Source organism: Miniopterus natalensis, chromosome 13 (genome assembly GCF_054644295.1).
Source record: "Miniopterus natalensis isolate mMinNat1 chromosome 13, mMinNat1.hap1, whole genome shotgun sequence".
NCBI lineage: Eukaryota > Metazoa > Chordata > Mammalia > Chiroptera > Miniopteridae > Miniopterus > Miniopterus natalensis.
In genome coordinates, this window is record NC_142093.1 from 63,997,866 (window position 1) to 64,019,680 (window position 21,815).

Sequence of the window (21,815 nt, forward strand, 5' to 3'; positions counted from 1 at the left end):
TTTATATTTGAATTATCGATAAATGACCACATAACTATTTAATTACAGCAGTTACTATAATTGAACTGCAATAACCTAAGTATTTTACATACTTAAAAAAAAAAAATCTCATCTTGTTTTCACATCTGCAGTGCGAGGAAGGAAATGTTGTTTCCCATGTGAGAAACCTGTGGTCAGCAAGCTCTCAGACCTGTGCCCCGGGGGCAGGACCAGGTTGGAGGCCCAGCAGGGACTAAACCCAGGGCTGTTTCATTCCAACTTCTCCCTCTTCTTAATGCTTTGGGGTGTTAAAGAGAAAACCGCAGGCCAACAATGGCTTTACCTTTGTGCTAAAAGTCCATGACACTAAGCCTGGATTTAATACTTGACCCGACTGCTGTTCCAGCCTCTCCCAGAAACAGCATCCACCAGCTGGACTCTTCCAGTCAATATCGATGAGGTCATCTGTCTTGTGGACTCTTCCCATCCCCCGTGGAAAGAAGAGGCGGGATGAAAGCCCAGTGCCATTCTCTTCTACCCAGAAAGAAGAAGCCCTGGTCTAAAAAGAATCCTTTCTTTTCTTCTGTCTACAGTTCCCTTGCCCCACCCTTTTCCAGTAAAAACCTTCTATTTTGTATAACCTCTCAGGGCGCCCTTCTACTTGCTGGATGGGATGCTGCCCCATTCATGAATCACTTAATAAAGCCAATTAGATCTTCACATTTACTGAGCTGGATTTTGTTCTTTAACAGGTCTGGACAAAAGGGGCCACACACTAAACCTGACAGCTCAGGGGAAGCCTCACAAACTCAGAGGTTGAAGTCACCACATAAGATGATCTGAAATTAAGACTTCCTAAGTAAAAGTGAGTCGTGGTGAGTAGTCATGTCCTAGGCCAGTACCTTCCCTGACAAAGGTCAGTCTGTACCTTGACTGAGCCTGTCTGTTGTCTTTCTGCATCTAGGAGAACATGCCTTTGGAACATCAGAGTTACTCCTTCCCCAGACCCCTCAAGGCACAATCTCCCACTAGAGGAGGCCACAGAGCCCCATTGTTATCTAGTTCCCCAAATCCCACCTCCATGAACTGTGAATTTTGTTAACTACCCTGCACCCACCAATGTAAAAGAAGTGTGTGTCTGATTAGTTTTACTCTTTACCCAGTCTCAGAGATTTCCCAGCTTTGCTTTCTCCCTCCCCCTAGTCTACCATCAGGGATTTCATGTAACTCTTTACAGCTCCTCCTCTGATTGTAATGTATAAAATAAGCTGCAAAACTGGCATTCTCAGGAGCATTTTCTCAATCCATTGAGATTTTGCTTCCCAGCAATTGTCATCAGTTTTGCTCAAATAAACTCATAAAAATTCTCTACAGGTTTGAATGTTTCTTACATCGACATGGGTTTCAAGAAGAACCCAGTCACATCCATACAGTTTTCAATCTCTTCAGATGAGTGACAGTCACTGGCATGGCCTTGACTTAGGCAGGAGGTGTCAGACCCAAGGACCTTCTGAGGCAGTGGAGACATTTTGAGTGACAGGCCCATGTTAGCCTTTCACAAGCTGAGCCTGGTGAGTCCCCACAGCAGCCTGGGGGGAGGGGGGCTCCCATTTTCTTTGCCATGTGAGGAAACTTGCCCAAAGTCACCAGCTGGTCATCATGGCACCCCACTAGGAGCCCAGGCTTCCATGCTCTGAACAGGCTTCTTTATGTATTTTTCAGTATCAAATTGTGATTCAAATTTTCATTTAAATTTGGTACTACAAGAACTATACCTCAAGTGTGGAGTCACGGACCCCAACCAGGCAGCAGGACCTTCTGCAATCCTCCCCACCCCCACCCCACTTTGGCTCTTCCAGCTTTTTTAGTGTCTTTGGAGCTAAGTCCTTGTTTTAAGTTCCTCTGTAATTGATATGTATAGAGTGTTTCTATTTTCCCAGTTGGACACTGACTGTCATACCTTCTAAAGTAAAAGAAATGTTCATGACATTGATCTCTTAGTTTCTCATGAGCTAAAAGGAATTTGTTCTATCACAACTATGTCTCATATTTCCCATGTTATCACATAACATTTTAATTACTTTTCTAAACATGTTCTGAATCTATCTTACATGAATGCTACTTTTTAATAGGTACATTTGAAAGGATTATGTAGTTGACCTGAAAGCGTTTGAGAACAACAAAACAGTATGAGTGTTTGGGGTTTGTTTGTTTGTTTGTTTTAGCATAACAATTATTTTTATTGTATTCATCTATGTGGATGACATTCTTCAAAGTAGCTGATGATTTTATTTTATAAAGACTCAAACAGTGTGGAGAGAACAAGATAGCGGAATAGGTAACCGTGGTTCCTGTTGCCTCCCATGACCACATTAAAATAACAACTAAAATGCAGAACAACTATCATTCAGAACCTCCTGAAATCTAGTTGCACAGAAGTTCTACAACGAGGGAACTGAAGAAGCAACAAGACGGGTAGGAGGGGCAGAGACTCGAGGCAGAATCAGGGCTGAATTGTGGAGACATGGCCCAGGTCCCACACCAGTTGCCCTGGGGTAAGGCCCGGAAGGCTATCTCCCTGGTGGGGGTTTCCTGGAGGAGCAAAGGGTCCTAGACCCACATCAAGCCCCCCAGCCCAGGGTTCCAGTACTGGGAAGAGATATCCCCACAGTTGCAGGCTGTGAACACCAGGGGAGATTGTGGTTGAGTGAGCAGGGGCTGTGGGAGCCCCATGCAGCTGCTCTTAAAGGGCCCGCCCATGGACTCACTCAGACATGCTCCCTCTGAGCTCCAGCACTGGGCAGCATCTTCAAAAGAACCTGGGACATTTGGGAGGTACTAACATGCCTGGAATCAGGGAAAGAGCTGGAAGGGCAGCATCCCCACAGAAGAGCTGACAGAGGCCATTGCTCCTTTCATGAACCCTCCCCCCACAGAGCTGGCAGGCAGGTGCCTTTTCTGAATCTCCATCAACCTGACTAACACCTTCCAACCCACTCTGGTGATTCCCAGAAACCCTGCCCTCCCCACCTGCAAGCTCATCCAAGCCATTTCCAGTAGCTTTTCTATGCAGTGGCCTCTATAGCCTCATGCTTAGGACTTTCCTAAAATCTCTCAAACAAGTAACAGTTGGCCTCAGCATGCCCCATATCTCCCAATAAGTGGCCCCAATAGTGGCAGCCTGCACTGGTTCATAGCTAAGCCTCTCCTGGACACCTTTAAGCCCAGAACAAGAAACAGCCATCTACACCTTGCTGTGTAGCTCATGCTGGGTGGCCCTGGGAAAGGCACAGGCAGAGGCTGACTTTGCACTTCCCCGGAGCCCTAGAGACAGTGCACACAGCAGTCAGCTTTGACCAGGCTGGATTACAACCCTACCACATCCATGAGTGACACACTCAAGGGATGCATTTGGTGAACACCAAAGCTCCACTGAAGTAAATCTTGCTCCATAGGGGAGTCTCCAGCACAGCAGCTCTTCAGCTGTAGTTGCAGCTGGTCCTCACAGCCAATTGGCCTGGGGGTTATTCCTTCCTAGTGACACCAATAGCAACCAAGGCTCAACTACAACAAGACAGTGCATACAGCACACACAAGGGAGCACCTAGAAGGTCTAACTCAGGTGACTCGGGAAACTGAGCCACTTGGCCCTACAGGACACCTACTATACAAAGCCACTCTACCATTTCCAGGAGACATAGCAGCTCTACCTAATACATAGAAACAAACATCAGGAAGCAGCCAAAATGTGGAGGCAAAGAAGCATGTCACAAATGAAAGACAGAAGAAATCTCCAGAAAAGGAATCAAATGAAATGGAGTCAAGCAAGCTACTAGACATAGAGTTCAAAACAATGGTTATAAGGATGGTCAAGGATCTTAATAAGACTATTAAGGAAACTAGTGAGATCATCAATGACATAATAAAGAACCAATCAGAAAGAAAGGCTACATGAACTGAAATAAAGAATGATTTACAGGGAATAAACAACAGAATAGAGGGAACTGAGAATAAAATAAACAATTTGTTATATGGGAAAGCAAAAAATACCCAATCAGAAGAACAAAAAGCAAAAAGAATCCCAAAATATGAAGATAGTGTAATGAGTCTCTGGGAAAACTTCAAGCAGCCCAACATTCACATTATGGGGGTGCTGGAAGTAGAGGAAAGGGAGCAAGAAATTGAAAATCTATTTGAAAAAATAATGACAGAAAACTTCCCCTACCTGGAGAGAGAAATAGATTTACAAGCCCAGTAAGCACAGCGAGTCCCAAACAAGAGGAACCCAAAGAGGTCCACATCAAGACACACTATAATTAAAATGCCAAAGGTTAAAGACAAAGAGGGAACCTTAAAAGCAGCAAGAGAAAAGCAATTAGTTACCTACAAGGGAGCTCCCATACGGCTGTCAGCTGATTTGCAGGCCAGAAGGGAGTGGCAAGAAATAGTCAAAGTGATGAAAAGCAAAAACCTACAACCAATATTACTCTACCCAGCAAAGCTATCATTTAGAATTGAAGGTCAGATAAGAGGTTCATAGATAAGAAAGAGCTAAAGGGGTTCATTACCACCAAACCAGTACTACATGAAATATTGAAGGGTGTTCTTTAAGAAGTTAATGAATAAAAGAAACTGACAAACAAAATAGGCCCAGAGACATTGAAGCATGCAACAGACTGTCCTATCTCAGAGGGAAGAAGTAAGGGGGTTGGGAGGTGGGAAGAAAGTAACCAAAGAAGTTATAGGCATATATACATGATCCATGGACACAGACAATAATGGGGTGTAAGCCTGGGGAGGGGGTGTGGGCGAGATGGAGGGGGTCAAAGGGAGAAAAAATGGGACACCAGTAATAGTTTCAACAATAAGGATAAATAAATAAAAAAAGACTCAAACAGCCCAGCCAGTGTGGCTCAGTGGTTGAGCATCGACCTATGAACCAGGAGGTCATTGTTCAATTCCTGGTCAGGGTGCATGCCCAGGTTTTGGGCTTGGTCCCTAGTAAGGGAAGTGCAGGAGGCAGCCAACCAATGACTCTCTCTCATCATTGATGTTTCTATCTCTCTCTTCCTCTCCCTTCCTCTCTCTGAAGTCAATAAAAACATATTTAAAAATAAAAATAAACAAAAGACCTTAAAAAAAGACATTTAAGAAAATCTCATGCCAGTCAGTAACAGACCATAAAGCTAACTGATAGAGAATTTAGTGGCCCACCCAAGAAAGAATGCACACTTACAGAATCAGTTCAGGAAAGCAAGCAAACAACAATGAGAACAAAACCTGAAGAGGAAGAAATATGATTTCCAGAGTGGCCACATTATATTATTTTCAAGTCCAGTTTTCAACCAAAAGTATATGAGACAAGCAGAGAAACAGGCCCAGCTACAGAGATAAAAGCAATCAATAGAAACTGTCTCTGAGAAAACCTAGACATGGGACTTACTAGACAAGGACTTTAAATTAGTCATTATAAATATGTTCAAAGAACTAAAGTAAACTATTTATAAAGAAGTAAAGTATAAGAATGATGTCTCACCAAATAGATAATACCAATAAAAATATAGAAATTAGTTTTAAAAGATTAAGAAAACCAAATAGAAATTCTGGAGTTGAAAGTACAATAATTGAAATGAAAAATTCACTAGAGGAACTCAACAGCAGATGTGAACTGGCTAAGGAAATAATCAAAAAAGTTAGAGATAGTTAATATAAGATTATCCGGGCTGGGAAACAGAAAGGATCTAGTTTAGTTTAGCTCAGGGGTGAAAATAAAACTTTGAAGATAATGAACTGAAATAGAATTTAACATTTACAACTGTATATGGAGTCTACTGAAACACAATCTTACCCCTAAAATTACCCTCATATTTATTAATGAGCCAAATTAAGACCAATATGTTTACTGTATTAAGTCTAGTTTCAATTTGGCCTGATTGTTTGCATGAACACAATAAGAAGAGCATTTGATTATATAGGCTTTTTAAAAATCTGCTTTGCTGGAATCTCATGGTTGAGCTTTAATTAGCCCCTCAGGGCAAAAAAGCTGAGCCACCTAGTTGCCACCAGGTTTGCCTACAATACCTATAGACTTAGGTGAATTCCTCAAGTTCTTGTGATCCCCAAAATGTCTCAAGGTCCTTCCCTTGCCATCTTCCAGGAAAGCAACTTTCATTCCTTACGTGGAAAAATTGCTGTGACCACTGACCAAGCAACGTATCAGGCCACTTCTTGCCAGTGGCTTTTGATTGGCTTTGATCAGTTTTGACAATGCTTTCTGGTGACACCCAGAGTCTGGGCATGTCTCTCTCAGACATGACGTTCAGTCAAAATATCGGTGAATAAAACCTCAACTGGAAACTGGTCTTACTGAATTCATGCCAAGAAATAAATTGCCAGGAAAATAATAATACTTGTTCACTAAGAGTTGCCAAGTTCTGGAGGGATCAGGTAGGGAGGAAATTATAAATGCTTCCAGAGTGCTTATAGGGTATAATTTACCAAACTGTTCTAAGGAAATAAAAACAAGCTTTTCTATATCTGGAAGAAAGAAAGATGTCCATGTGACTAATCTTTTGTTTGCCCTTGATATTTGCCAGTACTTTATGTTTTCAGTCATTCTTCAGAGTTCTATAAATTTTTACTTACTTTAAAGAGATGACCGGCTTAGAAACCTGTAATATAGAGTAAGTCAGAGTCCTTGTTATGAATTTTTCAAAGACTTAACTCACATATTTGTAAATGCATCAAAGCAAAACAAAGACGGTCTGATAGTGACGAAGTTAAATGACATGGTTTTAGAATTGCTTTTCTGTAAGATATAATATTCCAAGATAACAATTTCTTGGTAAGTGATAACTATTATTAAATGACATAAAGAAAAAATATAAAGTTTATCCTCTTAGATTCAATGTAGAGTTCTAAAATATATATGAAGAACAAACAATATGTAAGATTTTAAAACATTGCACATGGCTCATTGGAAGTGTGTATTGAGCAGGGAAAATGATTCATAAACACCCCAATGTGTAGTTTACAAACATCTGGAGAACTACTGCCAGATGCCTTCCAGAAGGAACTATTGCCCTAGGCCTGTCCGGCATCACTGACAGGATACTTGTTACTCCTGAGAATTTCCTTTTTGAGCTCAGCTCTGAATCTTTGCAAGTTCCTTCCTAGAGCAGACTGGAAGTTTTAGAATATTCATCATATATATATTATTATCATTATTATTATTGTTATCATTGTTAATTCTTATTTGGCAAAGCTTTCCAGGTAGTTTTTCAAGCACATTAAATAGGCCTAATTGGTTAAAAATGTAGGAGAGAGAATGAATCCTTGAGGCATTTCAGGGCCCTTTGTAATAACTCAAAGTCATTTCTCTGTTTAAAAATGTCTTTTTAAATTTAAACTTTAGGAAGGATGTCAAATATACTTAACCAAAAGATTATATTATAAATCTTTTGTAAACCTAGGTAAAACACATGTATATATATTATGGTAATAACTTTAAAAGATATAATTACACTTAAACTGGTTTTAATATTAAACATTTTGTCTACACCACAGGATCCTATTTAATTTATATAAGTATTTAATCTCTGCAGGCCAATAAAACATTAAACCCTAGTGGTGCCATCCGGAGGCAGAAAACACATTACATATCACATACAGACAAATACACCAAGACCACACACATGATTTAAATTATTAATTTTTGTAGAGAAGACATAAGATTTTCCATTTGCCTCTGATAACATTTAAGAAGGCTAGAAAAGGGGAGAGAAGTTCCTAAATACCAAGCAGGAAGACCTGTTGAGACTTTCAGTGTAAGAGTAAAGCACTGTGAATGAGCAGTGGAAATTAAGAAAGTCTAGGCTTCAATCGAAGGCCTTAAGCAACAGGAGAGAGCCTGGGCAGGGCTGCTTTGGAAACTTACAAGGCAGAGCCCTAGTGACCTAAGATGTGACATGACAAGAGTGGGGCTGTTAGAAATACGAGGAGAGAAGGGGTCCCTTCGATATCAGGGGTGATCAGGTCCTGGCTCACTGGGCCCCGTCACCCAGGTGTCAAGTCATGTGGGCTGGTGACTCTGTGTCCAGAGGACAGATTTCTTTCATTTCTAAATTGATGACATGTGTATTCATAAAGGACTTACTCCGTAGCGGGACAGGTAAGTTTTCCCCACACTGACAAGTGGGAGAGAAAGTGCAATGAAAGCAACTCTAGGTCCACCAGAGAGAAATTAGGTGGAGGAGGGGACTGGGGCCTGACTGGGGTCTTCCGTCAGACTTCAAACTTTCATAAACTTTTACAATCTTCACAACCTTTTACAAACATTTTACCCATTCAGAAATAACCATCATTAGACTAACTTAATTTCAATCCTTGTCCTGAAAATATGTGTTTTTATATTTTGTGCCTTCTAGTATTAAATTCATATAATGTTTCCCATTTAATTTGAATTCTTAATTTTTAGAAACCTTAATTTCCCAATGATAACCAAAAAGTAAACAACCAGCATTTCTCAGATTGACATGTATGAATACACGTAAACATACTCTTATTTGCAACCACACCTTTAAAAAAGCACAAGACATTACATCAACAGTTCCAAATCCATTGAGATTTTGTGTGATAAAAGCTAAAAGCAGGTGAATTTAACTTGTCTAGCAATCAATGTTTCAGTATTTCATGTTATTTTAAAATATCTAGATGTTTCATAACTTTTATTATTTAACCCAGCAATGCTCCAAAGCTTTTAAGTTACCAAAGACTTTGGAAAATTAAGAAAAGGCAGGAGGAGGAGCAGACAGGCCTGGCAGGCAGCTTGTCCCCAGAGCTGCAGCTCCCAGGCCTCCTGCACTTTGGATTTAAAGCTGACACTTCTCTCCTTTACCAGGGGAGGGCGGCACTCCTCCCTCTTTGCAGCTTCTGCAGCTTGTGCAACTCCGGTCTTCTGGGAGAGTTTGGAGCATTTCAGAGACTTATTTTTATAAGATTTTCTTTAATGATATTATCTGGAGGCTTAGAAAGACATGACTAAAAGTGAGATTCTTGAGGCTGCAGTTGGGGGGTTGAGTAGCCTTGAGGATCCCCATCCCCCAGGGACCAAACAGGTTTCGGAAGAAAGGGGTCCTGGCGAGTGGGTGAGAGCAGAGCAAGCAGTCTAATAAAATAAAAGTGTAATGGGTTTACCTGTCACATCAAGGGTCACCTATGGCTCTGTCCCTTCATAGATGATGTTCTTAGTGGGGGGACAACTGGAGTGTTGGGCCCCATCAGTCAAGGCCATTGTGTGGTTAGGTTCTGGTCCAGGGGACCTCCAGCCCTTTAGACAGTCCCCCTTCCAGTGACCAGACTTGTGACAGGGGGCATGGCCCTTGAGGTGACATATGGCTTAAAGCTGAGCTGCTTGTTGCTATAGGATTGCTTTCTTGCTCTTTCTCTGCCCTGTTTCAGTTGTTAAAAACTGGAAGTTATTTCTACCAGTTGGTCAGCGGGAGCCTGGGGTCCTAAGGCTAGTTTATATAATTTTCTTTTGATATCTGGGGCTGTCTGCTGGATAAAATGCATCCCCAAAGTGCTCAGCTCTCATAACAGACGCAAAGGGCTCCTCTAACAGGCTTTCTACTTACTACACCCTTAGGGAGAACATGCTAAGGTTTGGGTGGTAATGAGTCAGCTTCTGATAGTAGCAGGACTGCTAAGTAAGTGTCTCACTCCAGGTGCCTGTGGTTTTGAAGTAAAGAAAGGGTTAAACCCAGGTGGCTGCTCTGTGGAGGGAGGTGGTGAGCTCAGAAGAAGGCAGATCAGGGATTTCTGGAGGCTCTAGGGGCCTGGATGTGGAGGCACAAAGGATGTGGCAGGAGGAGCGGAGTTCAGAATAGTGGTGGAGCTCCAGAAAAGGGCTGAACATAGGGAACCTCAGGCCATTTCCGTAGGCGGCATTATTAGCTGTGTCCTCAGTTCACAGCTAACGATTTAACTACATTTATAAATTTGTTTCCCATTTGCATCACACTTTGTGTTACATTATTTTAAATCTCATCATGCTTCCCGAAAATGAAGACTGTGACATTTAGGTGATAGGTTTTACAAAAGGAATTGATTTAAGTGGTTATGAAAAAAATAACACCTTAAGGTGGGATTTTTTTCATTTTTGTTCTTTGACTTTAAGTAATTTTATAGTATTTATTGGAGCTGGATATTTAATAAAAATGTTAATCAGTACTTTTTTCACCTCTTTCATAAGTTCAACTATTTCATTTACTTAATAATTTCAAATTTAAATTAAAAAATAATTTAATTAATCAAAGTAAAACCATTACTGGTTTAGAAAATGATTAAAACACTTTTAGCTCATTGATTGATGGCCTAAGTGCTTAAATTCTGTTCTGAGGTACCAGCATATTTGTTCTCTAAATGTCTTTCTTGCATGTGCTAATTTAATACTCTTTGTAGGGAAAGCTATGTACGAAATCTTTGTTAAAAAATATTTTCCAGCCTGGCCGGGCGTGGCTCAGCGGTTGAGCATCGACCTAGGATCCAGGTGATCGGGGTTCGATTCCCGGTCAGGGCACATGCCTAGGTTGTGGGCTCGATCAATGACTCTCTCATCATTGATGTCTCTCTCTCTCTCTCTCTCTCTCCTTTCCTTTCTCTGAAATCAATAAAGATATATTTAAAAAAAAAAAAAAAAAAGAGTCCCAGCTTTAAAAAAAATATTTTCCAACCCTAGCCAGTTTGGCTCAGTGGTTAGAGTGTCAACTCTTGGACTGAGGGGTCCTGCGTTCGATTCTGGCCAGGGGCAAGTGCCCTGGTTGCAGGCTCGATCCCCTGCCCAGGTCTGGGTGCCTTGTGGGACGCAAGCAATTGCTGTGTCTCTCTCACAACAATGTCTCTCTCTCTCTCTCTGTGTCTCCTTTTCACTCTCTGAAAAGCAATGGAAAAAATACATATTCCAAATATACAGCTTTATTTTGTTCATTTTTCTTTCCTATAAATTAGATATTAGTTACTATTCTATCACATTGTTCTGCAGGCAGTTGACTGGTGGAGTTTAGCTGTCCTGACGGATGAACTGCTAACCGGAGCATCCCCTTTCCCTGCCGATGGGGAGAATTCCCAAGCTGAGATACTGGGCAAGACTTAGCAAAATAAAGTGAGTGTGTTGTTGCCTCAAAGGAACTGATCACATTTCTGTAATTCAGCTGATGGAAAAAAATAATTTTAAAAAATAGGGATAGACAAAATTAGGTTTCTGTGGTTAATTTCCATTGATAATCATGTAGAAAGTAGATATGGAACCTTTATATTTTATGTGTCCAGACAGACCTTAAGTTTCATAGGGAGAGTGTCATAATTTTTGTGTGTTCCAAAGCACTTGGCATTGGGCCCAAACCGCTGTACATATGGAATGTGGGGTGAAGGGCAGTTTAGAATGCGGGGCGAAGAGCGGTTTAGAATGTGGGGTGAAAAGCCGTTTAGAATTTGGGGCGCAGAGCTGTTTAGAGTTCGAGGCGCAGAGCCGGTGGGCACAGAGGTGTGCACAGAGCCGGTGGGCGCAGCGACTGGACGCAGCCTCGGGATGGATGTGACCGTCTCAGAGCTCATGGAGCTCTTCCTGCAGAGCCCGCTGGTGACCTGGGTGAGTGCCCCTGGCTCCCAGCCCCAGTGTTGGTGCCCGGGCTCCTCTCCCACCCCCCTCGGGTCACTGCAGACCTGACCCACCGGGGTGGGGGCTGCGGGTGGCAGGCAGTCCGGGGACTCAGGGGTCTTAGCAGGTGTTCCCAGCTGGGGTCCGGACAGTGGCCTGGGGTCCGGAGGTGTTTCCAACTCTGGAGCCAGTGCTCCCTGTGCTGGACCCCTCAGTGCCCCAGCCCTGGCCTGTGGGTACACCTGTCCCTACCGGGGTGCTGGGCTGCCAGTCCAGGAGTGGACAGGGTCGATGTGGTCGCCGTGGCCCCTGTGGATTGACCACTCAGGAATAGGACTCACTCTCCCCAAATATCCTGGTGTAGTTAGTTTTTGAACCCAAGACCAGCCCTTGAATGGCCGTGATGGGTGGGATTGGGGGTCTCAGAGTGGGAATGTGTACAGTCTGGGGTGGGCACAGTGACTTCCAATAGATCAGAGACATGAGAAATTTGTTGAAAAGCTCCCTTTACTTTTGTTTTTCCCCTTCTGGGTGCTGGAGAAAAGTGGGGGGAAGGTGTTCCTCCTGCTGCCTCCTGTCTGTTGCCTGGAGAAGGAAGTGAGGGGCCCTGGGGAAAGGGGGCCTTGCGCCTACGGAAGCATGGGTGGGCGTTGGGGACCCCTTCAGCCCGCAGGCCTGTGGTTGTCTGCAGAGCTTTAGGATGTGCTCAGGGTGACTTGTGCTGCCTTCTCCCCAACCCCTCCTCGCAGGTTCAAACTTTGGACCCATTCCGAAGCGGCAACTGCGACAACTTGAGTTTCTACATGAAACTGGTGGATGGCATCTTTCTGAACCAGGTCATGCTACAAATGTAAGTTGTCTACGAAAGTGTTGCCTTAAGGGTGTAGAAATGGGACCTGCGGTTGCTATGGGAGGGTCTTTCCCCTGGCCCAGGGGCGTCTCAGTCCGAGTGCCTTTGCTGCCACTCCTTGGGGCGAGAAGAGCTCCAGGACAGCGGGCTGGCAGCTTGTTTGGTGACGGGAATTTGGAATTGAAGGACTGTCAAGCACTTGGTGCAGGTGGAGCAATTAACTTCCAGCTCGGGTACTGAATGTGGTTTAAGCAATGAAATTAAAACAAAAACCTTTTTGGGATCCAGGAAGAGTAACAGACAGTGTCTGGTTACAGAGGAGTCGGTGGGTCAGGAGCATCTGTGAGTGACTAAGGTCTCGCTCTCGGTTAGGAGCCTGTGTTTCTGGGCCCTTTCGCTTCCTCTCCCATTGTCAGTTGCCCCATAGCAAGTGCAGTTGGTTAAGTCTCTTCTGAACTGGATGTGAAGTAGCTGTTAGGAGAGGCCCAGGGAGTCAGAATGCAGTGGGGCCGATTTGGCGCATGCATCTTGAAGGCTCTGGTGGAAGGTTCCCCTGTTAGCGTGTATGTGCGACCACATCCTTGCTGTGGCTGACCTCTGCAGAGCCTGATGGACAGCCAGCCGCACCAGGTGCTGGCTCCCACTGCGCTGTTTGACGCAGAAACTGCAGGGGATATATTGGACTTAGTGTCAGTATGATCCTTAGGCACTTGAAGGGAAAGGGAGCATCCTAACGTTCTCAGTGGATCACCCCTTATGCTCACCTACTCCCCACAGCTTAGTTATCTTTCTTGAGCATAAACCCTTCAGCCAATGAGAATCCGCTTCAGAGACACTTCCGTTCTAATGGTTTTTCCCAAGAGCACTACCAGTCTTATCAATCTTACCAATCCTGTGTTTGATTAGGTTCTAAACGATGAGTTTTCCTGGGGTTGTCCCCTGGATAGTCCAGTTCTGGCTACTCTCCCCCCCCCCCCCCCCATTCTGTTAGACCCTGAAAATTACTGGATTCCATTGGTGCAGTGATGAGTGAAACTTCAACCTGCCCTTACCCAAGCCCAGGACTGTTTAATTAAAGAACGCTAGCAGTGTCCCCAGACTTTCCATTCAGCTTTTACACCCAGGCAGAGGCACAACAAAGGCCGGGCAGAGTTTCTTTCTTCCCTGACTTTGGAATTCCTGAAGCTTTTACCACTTGCCTGTAAATCAGGAAAGCCTCCTGGCCGTTCCTTTGAGAAATGCCAGTTCATTGCCAGTTCACACTTGGCCTGAGGCTAAATTCAGTGAAGGGCCTCTCGCACAGTAAATGTTGGGGTTCTTTTGCAGTGTTGTTGCAGTTAGCTGCTGCCTTCAGAACTGATGGGGGAAGCAGAGGTGGTCAGAGCCAGGCCCTACCCTGGGTGAGTGTAGTGTCTTTTAGGTGCAGCCAGCATCCCGGTGTGTGCTGAGGCCCTTTGGCTCCTGGCACAGTTGGGGTGGTCCCGTCTGACCTAAAGGAAAGCTGAGGTGACAGTAACAACGAAACAGAAAAGCCCTGCATGTTCTCTAAGTTCTGCTATGTTAAGAAGCACATGTGTCACTTTATGAAATTTCTCAGCACCATTATCACAGGGCTGGAGACGGATGGAACCGTGAACACAGCCCTCATTTGAATTAGACATCCTTGCCTGTGTCCTGGGACAGTCACGTGGGGGGATGGCTTTGTCATGAAAAGCAGGAGATGTGGCAGCTAAATGGTCCTATTGAGCACTTTCTCTTGAGATAGGAAACCTTCTTTTCAAACTGAGAATTTTGAGAAATATCCTGCACATATACAGATGAGTGGAATTATAAGTCACTTGATTCAGATTTCTAGTCTCATCACAACCAGACCAGACTTTTGCCTGAGAATGGAAAGTAAAAGGCACTTTTGGGGCTTCCCACATGAACTACTTGTGTCTCTACTGTTAGCATTTCTCGTAGGCTGCTCTGGGCACCATGTAGTGCCACAGACTGCTGATGCCAGTTCTTCCAGGTGACTTGTGTCCCTGGGATATAAAATCACAGGCAGGACCTGCCCGAGACCCATGCTGGTGACAGAGGAGAGGACTCATGTGAAGTGGAACATTAATGATTTTTACTGATGTAAATCAGAAAATGTTCCTTTTTCCCCCTTTTCTTTCTTGATCATACATTTGGTGTGCTCAGTTTTTAATCCTCTTAATCCTGAAGTATTTTGGGGGGTAGGTTAATGATTTTTACAAGGTGTGACTTTTGGGGTCTGCACTGGTGGTGGTTTGTGGGTGCTGTTAACAGTGGGAATGGCAGTGACTTTGATTAAGGGCCTGAGGAGGGTGAGGGCCTTGTTGTGGGGCGGGAGTGATGGGACTCGTCCAAGTCCAGGGCTCAGCAGTGGCAGAATTAGGTTTACTGGAGCCACACTCGTTACAGCCTCACACCCACCTAGACTTGGAGAAGACTATCCGCCGCCGGGCAGGGAGGTGCGGCAAAGCTGGGAGATGCCATTTCCATTCTCCTGTTTCTTCCCCCAGTGATCCCAGGCCTGGAAAGAGGCCCATCCACCAGAACGTCAACAACAATGCGAACCTTCGGATTGAGAACTTGAGCATCCTGGTCAGAAATATCAAGACCTTCTACAAGGTGAGGGCAGCTCTCAGTTCCCCAGGAGTTCTGTGCCCCTGGCAGTGTTGTCACTCACATGATTTCCCCACAGAAAGCCAGGAGGACATGGTGTTCATGGCCAGACACCTACTTGTTGACACTTCAGGTGTTTTTTTCACTTGCATCTTTTTTTTCTTCCCATTGTGAGAAGGGTCAGGTGTTGGATTGCTTTACTTTGTCCAGTGAATTCTCATTGAGCAATGTGCAGAGCATTGGTGTCTGATGCTGACAAAGCCCCAGAGATGAGCCCCAGGCCTCCACTGTGACCCCAAGCACCAGTTGCATGGGGAGTGGCTGGGATGGGCTCCCGGATGGGCACCCTGACATGGTTCTTGTCCACTGCTCGGCAAGTCTTTGTACAGCAGCAATTCAAGGGGTTGAAGGAGATATGGGAGCACAGAAGGGTTATGTTGGGTTTGGGACTGTAATTGATGAGCCCTGAGCTTGCACACAGGAGCTCTGGAGTTCACCGTGTGGAGTGTCCACTTGTCCAGTGCTCACCATACCTCATTAGCAGATAGTCAGTGGGTAGGAGGGCCTGATGGGGAAGGGCCTTGGGAAGGCTGGGTGAAATCTTTGATGTTTATGGTCTTTATATGGCCAACTGAAGCAATATCGACCTAAACTGCCCCACAGGGCCCTGGTTTTCTTGGCACTGAAATCTTTTCACCCATATGAGTTTTTTAAGATCTTAGGTGAAGCCCAGTGACTCTGGTTGATGTGGAGGTTGGGAGACCCTAGTGCCTTCTGCTCAGCCCTGTCCTCTCTCTTCAGGGCATCTCTATGGGTTCTTAGGACCCCAGGAAACATTGTTCAGGAACCACTGAGTACTCGACAACAAGTCCCAGGTTCATGCCGGGGTTTCACTGAGATCTTGGGCCAGACTCTGCCTGAGACTTGTTCTTAGCGCTCAGCTGTGTTCATTCCATGGCCTGTTGGCAGCACAGCACCGTGATTCCCTGGGCAGCCTCTGGGGGGCTTACAACCGGCCCCATCCTTTTAGTTAGAAATGCCAGCTGCACTGAGGAGGCACTGGGGGTCGAGGTGGGTCCTGGGAGAGCTGGGACTGTGGGGCTGAAGTGGCTTCATTTCTTTGGCCAAGGGGAGCCACACTCAGGGCCGGGCATGTTATAGGCTGCTGGGTTTCAGCTAGTGCTGCCCTTGTGAGGGCCACGGGCAGGAGCAGCTGGGCAAAGGGGGAGGTATTGCCACTCAACTTGGGCCTGGGCATGGAAGGCGCCTGATTCCTGGCTGCAGGCACCATTCATGGTGAGTGAGTGCTTTTGATGCTCTGTGCTAAGGGCCAGGAGACGCAAACTGTGCTGACAGGGCCAGAGACAAGACTCCTAACTCCAGCTGCACGGGGGCAGTTGAGGAAGGCTTCTTGGAGGAAATGACACCTGAGTGGAGTTATGGTGGGCAACTGAGTTTGCAGGTTTGGAGGCTTATGGGAAGGAGACGAGGGGAAAGGGTGTTGAGGTGGAGGCAGTCCTGTAGGCACAGACAGTTTTGCCCCCCGTCTGCCAGTCAGCATTTGCCACAGTGGCTTGGATGAGGGCTGTTTACCAAGTTTCAGATGAATCAAAGCCAGGGAGATGTCAACGTGGGACTCCCGACAGGTAGGCTTCTGCCTCAGGTGTAGCTGGGAGGTAATAACCTCTCCCTTAGGGCAGCAGTGAAGGCCTCAGACGGAGTGAGGTTTCTGAGGCTCCCATGAGCATCACAGAGCAGCCAGGCTCTGGTGCAGGCTGTCTGGCCATGCACATGCCGTCTTCTGGTCTCACTGGTCACATAAGGTGCATGCCCGATGGTGATCAGCAGTGCTGATGGTCAGGTCTGGGCTGGCCAAGGCGGCCTCACACAGCTGGGACCGTGTCAAATTGCAGGTTGCTTGGGGAACTGTATAGAGCTCCAGAGCACGGGGACTGTCACAGGAGAGAAAAGACGGACAGTGCACCCTCATGGCCCAGAAAGAAGTGCAGGTAAAAGGAAGGACCCTGCCTCCTCGCTCGGACTCTGCACTGTTAGCTCTTTGAGGGCAGGGCTGGTGTGTGTGGCTGCCTGGCAGCAGCAGCCCCGCAGCCCAGAGTCAGTGTTTGCGAAGCACTTGCTAAAGGCCGCAGGGCGCCCCTGCCCCTTGGTCCTGCTCCCATGGGAAAGCCGCAGGACACTTGCCTCTTGGGCTGACACAGGTAGATGTGGGCAGGGTTGTGCTTTGTGTTTTTTCCTTCCAATTTATTTTAAAATGGTAAAGTTCTGGTCATATAAGTAATATGTGCTTTTTATAAACAGCTTGGAAAACAAATAACAAGAAAAAAGAACCACCCACATCCCACCACGGAAAGACAACCGGGATGGGCGATTTTAGGGTTTCCTCCCAGTGCTTGCATGAATGGCTTGTTTCACGACATCCTGTGGGTGTCGTGCCTTATGTACAATTGCGTATCCTGACTTCTTTCCCTCCCACCTGCCCTTAGAGCATAAACATAATTGGTGATTATTATAAAGTGACATTCAAGAAAGTTTTCCCAAAGAAACCTTGCCCAGCACCCCCTTGTTGTGAGGCTTTGGATGAAGTGAGACAGATGTCATTCCTACTCTGACCAGAGAGGGCCAGAGGTCACCCCCAAGTAGACTGGGACTCGCTCTTGTCCATGGCTTTTCATTCGGACATGTCAAGGTCATAGAACCCAGCCCTGGGTCTTGTTTGCCGAGTGGCAGTTCTGCCACCCTGGCTGTCCTTTCCCGAGGCATCATGGGGCAGGGACAGTTGGGAAGGCCAGGGCCTCTCTTGAGCAGCGTGGGCTTGTTCCACAAGCAGCTCAGGTTTTGCCTCTGAAAACCTGAGGGGACTCTGTCCTTGACCTTTTTCAGAGGACAGAGGTGGGTAGGAGCAGATGGCCAGGTTCAGTGTGACAGCTGTGTCTCAGCCAGGGTCTCAGGCCTCCTCCCCACCTGCTGCTTGGACTCTTCTGAGTTGGGGCCAGGGATCTGTATTTTCAGAAGTTCCCCAGCTGTTTGAGTTTTGCCATCCTTCCTACCACACTGGGAATCAGTGGGCTAGGGTGGTGGTTCTCGAAGGGGGGTTTCCAGGCCAGCAGTAGCAGCATCACCTGGGAACTTGTTAGAAACACATCTGACAGTCTGCGTTTCTAACAAGCCCCTCCCAAGGCCTGCCGGGAGGTCCCGCCATCTGTCTTAACAAGCCCTGCAAGGGATGACGCTGCCCCACCACATGGAGCCACAGGTTACAGACGACCCCTGGTGGTGCCTGGAAGAGACACTCAGCCAAATCTCCTGGGGCACAGAGAGCTCAGTCCCCACCAGGTGACTCCTCTCCACCACATACAGGGGACACAGGTCTCGTCTGCCCTGGAACAGGAAGGCTCGTCCTGGCAGCCCTCTGAGGATGAGCCACAGTGATGAGGTGGCCAGAGGGGTCACTGAGGGAGCTGGCAGGAAGGGGCAGAGGAAGCCAGAGTTGGGCAGACCTTGGGGAGAAGGACCCCTTCATTCAGTCCATGCATTTTACAAAAGAAGGCCTGGGGGTCGGGGTCACCAGCAACAGGACAGGCACCCCCAAATGGTGAGAGGCCTGGAGGAAAGATGAGCCTGGAGCTGCCTGCTGGTCAGCTTTGCTCTCAGTGCCACACAGCGCTTGTTTGACTCGCTCAACAGCCAAGCACTTTTTCATCTGAGTCTCCTTTTTAGATTAAATTTTGAAGTTCTACAGTGGCTCATTTTTTACATCAGAGTCTAGAGTCTTTACAAGAAACACAGGCTCTTTTGATAGCAGAGCCAGTGGGAAAATAAGGCAGCATAGCAGAAATCCTACTGCAGGAAACAGCAGGCACATGTATTCTCTGGGGGTTGTGCATTGTGCCCATGGCCCCTACCTGCCTGGCACCTGCAGGCTGGCCCTTTCTCTTAACAGTTTCGGCCTGATTGTCAAGGGAAGTTGTTGGGTTTCTCCGGCTTCATGGTGGTGGGAGACACTTCAGGCAGAGGCCTGGGTAACCCCGTGTTTGTTGATGGAGATGTCCATCTTTATTTCAAGTCCACATAGGGATTCGACACTGAACTCAGGACCCTTAGAAGGAGATAGGGACCTACCTGCAGGACTGACTCTGAAATGGGGAATTTGCCGAGTTTCTTCGAGCTCCTCCTCTCACAGATCGTGCCCAGGGACAGGTGCATTCCTCCTCTGGGCCTCTGAGTTCTCATCTGTCACAAAGAGGATGGCCCTGGGGCCCGATGTCCCCCAGTCCCACGATGGCCAGAGAAGACCAGGATTTAGGGCTATGATCACCTGGAGGAAGTTTTGCTCTATGAGTTCCTTGAACTTGTCTCTTCTGGCTTCTGGTCTCTCATGGTGGTAAGAAGGTTCAGCACATCCAAAATATTGTTCTTCATTTCAGAAAAAACAGCAGGAGAAATAGTCTGGGGTTGTTTTATCTTCTGTAATCTCTTTTTCCCTTCGTTGCTTTGAAAAAATAAAAATAAAACAGCCCCAGTGTTTATAATGAACACCCGTGTATCTGTTTTTCAAAGGAATATGAACATATGTGAATATTTTTCCTCAAGGACTGATGGCCACCAGGTCCCCTCGACACAGGTATGGGGCCACATGACAGCCACTAGCCACGTGTGGTCGTCCAGATCCTCTGATGCCGCCAGTGTGACTGAGGAATTTTTAATTTACATTTAAAAAGTGATGCTCGATTCGGTTAATGGAAAACTTTTCTGTGTGTCTGGAAGAACTTGGGTATGCGAAGCTACTTTTTCAGATCAAGTGTCTCCAGGGAAAAGTAGCATCCACGTCGAGATGAGCTGCGAGTATAAACTGCGCCCTGGATTCCAAAGACTCGGGGTGAAGAAAGAGTGTGAGGCATTCACGGCTTCCTGTCGATTAGGTGGTGACATGATAATACTTTGGGTATGCTGGCTTCATTAAAGAATATTAGAATATTTTCACCTGTTTCATTTTACTTTTTTTTTTTAATATATCTTTGTTGATTTCAGAGACAAGAAAGGAGAGGGAGAGAGAGATAGAAACATCAATGATGAGAGTCGTTGATCGAGCCCACAACCCGGGCATGTGCCCTGACCGGGAATCGAACCCCGATCGCCTGGATCCCAGGTCGACGCTCAAGAGCTGAGCCACGCCTGGCTGGGCTCATTTTGCTTTCTGAGGGTAGCTGCTGGAGCATTAGAAATTAATGTGTGTCGTCTCCCACTATATGTCTATTGCCCTCGACACTCACACCGCTGAGCCTGCTTTTGCTGGAGATGTGCTTGGTGGCCCTTTAGGGGGACACTTAATCGCTCTGGAGTGATTCTGGCCACAGGACTGGGTCTTAGGAGACCCATGGGGTTTTGAAAGGAGCAAATAAAACAAAAGCATCATCTGTTCATAAAACAAGCTTTTTTAACAATTTACTTTCAGTTTTACCTTGTGCATTGTAAACATACTCCTTAATCGCACAAGTGGCACGTATTTCTTGGGGAAAACTAGCAGGTACTGGTTAGAGGAAGTTAAACATACATGGGTTTTCCAGCAGTGTTTCCAGCCGCCTTTTGCGTAGATAATCGTTCGCATGAAGGTGCCCCTGCGCCCGACTGCAGAGACCGTCAGGGGCTCGCCCACGCTGTGCCTTCCTTAGAAACCCGCATGCTTCCTCGAGGACTTGAGCAGGGGGCTGCTCCACACGCGTGGACAACGGCAGAGAGAAAGCAGCCGAGACCAGACGGGGCTCTGGGTGGTCAAGCATCGGTAACACGTGGACCTTCTGGAAGCTGCGCTGAGCGCTTGAGTTGTGTATGAAGGCAAGAGGGGGGCAGAGCCTCCAGGACTCAGGGCTCATGTGGCAGGAGTCCTTCCTCGTGCTGACTGAGCAGCTGGAAAGTGGATTTTGCTCGTGGTGCGTGTTTTGCCCTGGGTGGGACTGTGGAACACTTTCATGAGCCATTCACTTGAGAGACAGTTTTCTCATGTTGAATTTTCCCAAGGCCTGAAGGAGGGCTGAGGCTGTTACACACCTCAGACTTCTGTCCAAGCCAGGTATTCACCAGTGAGACATGTTTAGGAAAACACCAGCCTCTCGGATGTGGCGACATGCGACCCCAGACAATAAAGTTAAACTGCCTCCAACACCAAGTGGAGAGGGGCCCGTTGTGTTGGGGTGAGGTGCACCTCATGGTAGCATCCCTCCCCCCAAGTTCTGGTGCAGACAGGAGCCACAGAAAGACAGTAAGAGGGGAGATAGAGTCCATGCACAAGCTGTTTGGAGGCTCTGGCACCCCCGGCCTGCGTGTCCCAGGCCGCCATTCTCATCGGATGATCCAGAGAGAGTTCTGGGCTGCTCCACGGGGCCGGCTGTGTAATCGGCCCTTTCTTCACCAGTGCTCGCTGGCAGGATGCTGAATGCAGAGATGCAGTGAGCTATGCAATAGGGAAACCTTTTTAAATGGCTTAAGAAGAGCTTTTTGGTGAAGAATTTCTATAGTGACCACTTTCGTAAGGCCAAGAATACTCTGGAACCTCCCCCCTTACTCGTCTCCTATAAAATTAGATTTTTATCTTCTGCTTTGTAAAAACCAAGGCCCATCTGGACAGCAAAGACAAACTGCCCTGGAGGCGCTCTGAGAACGCAGTGGTGGGTCTGGGTG

The 21,815-nt window shown here is 46.4% G+C and overlaps 1 pseudogene; it reads left to right on the top strand.

The window, feature by feature from the left end:
• Positions 1–11,566: 11,566 nt before the first annotated feature.
• LOC107532701 (protein Daple-like) overlaps positions 11,567–21,815 on the top strand; it is a 41,404-nt pseudogene continuing 31,155 nt past the window's right edge.